The following is a 6,031-nucleotide window of genomic DNA, read 5'->3' as shown; positions in this document are numbered from 1 at the left end:
GGTGTTGGTGGCAAGTGCCAGCTCCCGGCCCCTCCTCAGCACGCCAGATCCAGCCAAAACCTTCCCACAAAAGCCAACTGTGCGGCCCACCAAAACACAAGCAGCTCTGTGCAGCCGTCCAGGCGCTGCTGGCGCGGCCGTTCCTGCGTGTTTTGGCACCGAAACGCACATCCTATTTCCATGTGATGGATGTGCAAGAAATGTGTTTGCCTGCAGAGAGGGGATGTGGATGGCGGGATGGGGGGCTGGAGCGGGGCTGGCAGGGGAGCTGGGGTGTGTGGATACAGGGCTGACCAAGGAGAAATGCTGCCTGGAAACGGGCTCAGCTGGACTGGGGCTGCATTTGGGAGGAAAGCTGGTATGTGGGTGTGTTGGTGTGTGAGGATGTTGGGCTGGGGAGTGTGTTGAAACAGAAGGGTTTGGTTTTTTTTCATTTGAAATGGCTTTTCTGATCTCTTGGAGTATAAAACGAAACGTTATCAAAGGGGAGGGGGGAAAAACAAAAAGGCAAAAAATCAGCACTAACTATTCCTTCCCACCCTGAAAAATCCCCTTTGCAGTCACATTTTTTGCTTGCTTGTTTGTTTTTCAGCCTCAGCGTGAAGCTGTGTCTCAGAGGCTCACATGTCCCCTTGCCGTGGCTCTGCTGTCCCCAGGCTGCCAGGCGGGATGGCCTTTGGGGAGCCATACTGTGGGGATGCTCCTGGCCAGGGATGCTCCAGCCTGTGGGACAATGGCAGTCACGTCACCCCGTGTTCAGAGGAGGGAGTAAACCTCATGCATGTCGCTCTTTGCCCGAATGTTATAGGAGTGCAACCAAGCAGTGACCGATCTGGCAGTGAGAGATGCTCATGCCTGAGGACCATGAATTGGTGCCCCCAGCCCTGCATCCCTGTCCCCAGTGGGAGCAAAGGGACACTTAACCCTGGGGCAGGGGAGATGCTCCAAGGGTGATTCATGGCATTGTGCCTGACCTGCCATGACAGCACAGCTGTGTAGTGGGAAGCTCCTGCAGGATTGGCTTTTCCAGCTGTAAATCAAAAGAGCAGCTTGTCCGCAGGCCAGGGGATGGATACTACCAGCTGTGTCGGGATTTTGGGGCTTCCCCCCGGCCTCCCCTCGGGTGTGGGCACAGGTGGGGGCTGCAGGTGTTGGAGGTGCAAAGCCACATGTGGGTCTCTGGCACAGCCCATGCCCCTGCCTGTCCCTGGGCAGCAGCCAGGAAGGTTTTGGATCTATATCACTATTCCCACGGGGAGGCTAATTTACCCACCCCAGATTCCCCACTTTTTACTCTTTCTGGCAGTATTTGGTTTCACTTGTCACCGGGGAGGTGTCAGAGCCTGCAGGGTGCCCTGGCTGGAGCCATCCCAGCTATAGCCACTGCTGTCCCACACAGGCCACCATGTCCCCCGTGCAGCTGTCTCTGTCCCCTCTCACAGAGTGAGGGACACCCAGGGGTGCAGACACCGACCCCCCCAGCTTGTTCCAGGCATTGCCACGTCTCCACAACTTCCTAGTGCGCTGAGCCCCAGGCCCTGCTGATTAGACACGTTTAACATTCCTCCCAATGCCAAAGGGATATTTTATCAGTGTTGTGTATTTTTTTTTTCCTGCAGACTATTTTCTTTTCATGAAACATTAAATGGTGTGTGAGATAAGGAACAAATTTATAGCAGTTCACACCGAAGCAGCCAAGACACTGGCAAGGAAAAAATGCCTTCCCTCCTGCTACCCGCCTTCCCTCACACGCTCCCCACCCCAGCCGCTTCCTCTCATTCTCTCCTAATTCTCCCGACTCCCACGACAAGCTTGGCCGCCCCATCCTGGCTTTTCCTGCTCCGCACCAGGGCTCACCGCGAAGTCTCCCACCGAGCTGGGGCTGTGACACAAGGAGGTGCCGGGCCCAGTCCTGCTCACCATCACCCTGGGGATGCTGGTGAGGACTGCCCGCATCCCAGGGTGATGCAGCCCCATGTCAAGATGATACACTGCCTGGCTCTGTCCTTGTGCCAGGGCTCCTGGATCCAGGCTGTGCAAAGCGCATCTCACCTTAAAAATGAGCCAGTCTAAAACCAGGTTGATGTTAACTGTGGGTCTGGGTGAGACCTGCAAGCCCTCCCCTTCCCTCCCCCAATAAAGCATCCCTTGTTCCGTCTCTGCTGCTGGGAGCTGCTTGGCAAACCAGCCCTGGGGCTCACAGAGCTGTAATGTTTCACTTACCAAAATCTGCAATAAATTTTCCTAGCGGCCCCCAATCAGCTGGCCCCCGTCTGCCGGCACTGCAGGTTTATGAGCTCTGAAGAGCTATAAAGGCCTTTTACTGCCTGCGTTTTTTTATTCAAATTAGAGTGTGACTGGATAAACACTGGACAAAGTACCTATTTACTGTGCACCTCGCATAGTGTGGGGCTGGGGGCTCGCGTATGGACTGCGCTGTGGTTCCATGGGATGGACAACATGTCCACCCCCGAAAAGCTGGGCTGATGCCTTCTCCCCTGGCCAGCCAAAAGAGCAAGAGCTGGGGAAAGAGGAACCCACTTTGAGAGCCTCCGTGGGTGCTGGGGCAGGGAGTGGCCTCTACCGAAGGGCCTCAGTGTCAAGGGATCCCAATTTGGGGAAAACAGAATACATCGACAGTCCTCTCCATCTCAAACCTCACTTGGAGGTTTGCCACCAGCCGATGTCCTCTCTTGCCCACAAGGTCAAAGTCAACATCTCTTCTATGGGAATAAGGGAGGGATGCAATGCCAGGGACCCCAGACGTCCCCATCCCACGTCGAGGTGGATGGCAGGATCTGCAGGGAGCAGTGCCAGCCATGCTCTGTGCTAGGCACCAGGGATGTCCCTTCCCTGCTGGCAGAAGTGGTGTCACCCTATATGACAGGCATCATGATCTGTCCCCAGGCACCACCAAGGGAGGTGGAGGGGGAAAATGGGTGACCAGCATGAGGTATCCAACATGGATATTTTCCAGCCTTTCCCTGCCGGCAGCTTGCCTGCTCGCTGCTCTGGGGGATGCTCTCGTGTCCTTGGGATGTGGGCAGGGAGGGGACACATCGCCAGCCCCTTCCAACCCCTCTCTGCCACCATTAGTCAAAGCTCCACGGGACTGTGGGGCTCTGCTGTGTCCTCAGGACAGAAGAGCTGTTTTAGGGTCTCAGACCCCCAGGATGGTGGGGCTGGTTCCCCCCCTATTCCCAGCAAGGACACACAGCATGTGCAAAACCGGGTATCTCCCTGTCCCAGCCTTGAGTTTGGGGTGGGGGGCTGGCTGCTCTTTTGAAGGGAGAAAATCACACAGGGGAGTGTTGCTGGTGAAACAGAGCAATTTTCCAAACTGTGGTTAAGGGTTCCCCCCCACAAGGAGGACTGTCAGGGCAGAGGGGCCGCCTGCTGCCACCTCCAGCCCCCTGAGACAGATGCCACATCCCAGACCTGAGTGCGGGGCCATGCTCCCAGCCGCTGTGAGCTCTTGAAGAATATAGGTGGTTAATGCCTTCAGCATGTATGAAATATCCCATATGCTGGGAAACAAAAGGGGCTCTGTGCTATTAAAGTTTCATTTCCCCACTCCCCTCCTCCCGCCCCTCTCCCCCCTGTTCACCCTGCCCTGCGCAGCGCGGCTGGAGCAGAGCGAGCGAGGAGATCCGGGCGCTGCTGTCCCCCAGCTCCCAGCTGGGACCCCAGGGTCCGGGCACGGCAGGGGGACGGCGTGCTTGACCCCCCTGGACTTGGGTGGAGCATATGGAGAGCAGACAGCTTTCCTTCCCCGCAGGAGAAAAGGGAAAGGGAAAAGAGGTGAGCATGGCGAGTGCGAGCATCCCCGCAGCCACCCCAGGCTGGTGGGGACGGCTCTCGGTGACCATGGGGGCAAAGTGGTGTCACAGGACACACTCCTCCAGCAAACTTCAGGATGGAGGGGGCTCCTGGCAGAGCAGAGGGTGGAGATGGACTTCACCTGAGCCCCCTGGCATGTTTTTCTCACAACAGGGGTTCTCATAGCTCCTTGGTCCTGCCCAGGACCCCTACTCAGGGGTGCCTCCCTTGGCTTGGGTGGGCTGGGGATTCAGAGTGGGGAGCACCCCTTTTCCCTGGAGCTGCTGGGAGGAGGATGAGCTGTTGCGGGGCTTTGCTGGAGGGGAGAGACGAGGAGGGGGAAGGAGAGGGAGAGCAGCACTGGGCAGGGGGCTTGGTGGCAGCAGAGCCAGCCCAGGGAGGCAGCTCTGTGCCCTGGGGGGGACCCGGGCACCCCATGGGTGTCCGTTTGCAGGAACAGCCCTTCTTCACGGCTGGACGCCCAGGGGTTCACGGAGCTTGGGTCCAGCAGTTCCCCAGGCTCCCAGCGCTCATCCTCTGGTCTCTGGAAGGGGTTAAGAGAGGAGAGGAAAAGCGGAGCAAGAAAACAGAGGGTTGGGAGAGAGCGGCTCGGTCAGGGGCTGTTTGCACTGGCTGGGATGTGTCCTCGGCATGTTTATTCCTACTGCACAAGCACTTTTGCCAGAGTGAGAGCCAGACTGCTGAGCACGCTGCACACACACATGCTGCTCCTGCCGCTTACACATGCACAGCCCCATACTAAAATGCTGCCCAGTCGCACCCTTTCCCTTCCACCTCCTGCCTGTTTCCCTCCGCATTACAAATTACACGGAGACCCCACTGAGCAGCAATGGCAGGTGGCTGTGTGCCAGCCCCAGGGACCCCCAGAGCCCAGCACCAGGGCTGCTCTCCTGCCCCCCCGGCCTGTCCCAGCTAGGTTCACAGCCTTGGCCAGTCGGATGGAACTAAACCTTGTGTCGCAAGGCCACCAGCCTGCTGTGCTGCTGGGGCCAAGGCCTGGGAACGGGCATGTGCTGGGGTTTGGCTGCTTTCCTGGGCTGGAATGAAAACATTCCCCTCCCTGGGATGGTCTTTGTTTCCCATGGACCGTCCCCAAGTGCTGCCAGGGGGGCTCAGAGGGGCCAGACCCTGTGCTCGGGTGCGCTCAGTCCCTATCTTCTCACTGGGTTAAATGTCCTTTATCCTGGTCCTGGCTGTCCCCAGCCTGTGTGCATCCTTCTCTCCTTTCAGGTCCCATCCTGTGTCTCTGGGACCAGAGCTGGGGACCAAGGGACTGGCCAGGGCTGCGGGTGCAGGAGCCGGCAGGGAGCAGCTCCCCCTCTCCTAGCAGCTGGGTCCTGTTCCCCAGCCACCTCCTCAAGGCTTTAGGGCTCCAGGGATGCCTGCCGGGGGGTCACAGTGGGGAGGATGGAGCTGCCAGGACTCAGCAAACCTCAGCCAAGTTGCTGGCCCTGCCATTGACCTTGCATCTATGCGTGGGCAGGTCTCGTGTCCCGATCCCAGCAGCTCTGGGTCGTGGCCCTTCGTTTGTCTGCTCAGGGGAGCAGGGGGAGATGTGTCAGCAGCAAACCTGGCTGTGAAATCCCGGGATGGCCCGGGAAGCTTGGCAGCCCCTGGGGGCAGAGATGCTCTGGTTGTCAGTTGTCACAGCTCCGGCAGCCCTGAATGCGCAGAGGTTGCTGCTACTGGCTTTTCAAGACTCTGTGGGTTCTTCTGCTTAGTTAATGGGTTGTGTTTTATGTCTGCTGAGGCTGAGCTCCTGGGGCCAATGTGGCTGCGGGATGAGCCCCAACCCCACCGCAGCGCGAGCCCCAAGCCCACTGCAGGAGGCTGCCCTGCCCTCCTCACCCAGGCAGATTTTTGGCACAACCAACAACAGGTGCCCCAACAGCCTCGGGGTGACCCCATCCCCACTGTGCCCACCGCCAGGAGTGGGATTTTGTTTAATTAGACAGCATTCGTCATCACCCTCCCAGCAAACATTCAGTGGTATCGCTTGGGCAGGGTGTGAAGGCGCAGTGGTGCCAGCCCACCCTCCGGCATCTGCTGCTGGGGTTCTGCAGGGAAATTCGGGTGTGGGACCTGCTGTGCCAGCAGCCAGTGGCTGCACAGCAGGGATTGTTCCCATGTGATGGATAATGAAGACGAGCTGCCTGGGGCAGGCAGCGGTGTGCAGAGCCAGGTGGTCAGG

Source organism: Caloenas nicobarica, chromosome 13 (assembly GCF_036013445.1).
Source record: "Caloenas nicobarica isolate bCalNic1 chromosome 13, bCalNic1.hap1, whole genome shotgun sequence".
Lineage (NCBI taxonomy): Eukaryota > Metazoa > Chordata > Aves > Columbiformes > Columbidae > Caloenas > Caloenas nicobarica.
The sequence above is the reverse complement of the archived record's forward strand: the minus strand, read 5'-3'. Positions refer to the sequence as shown.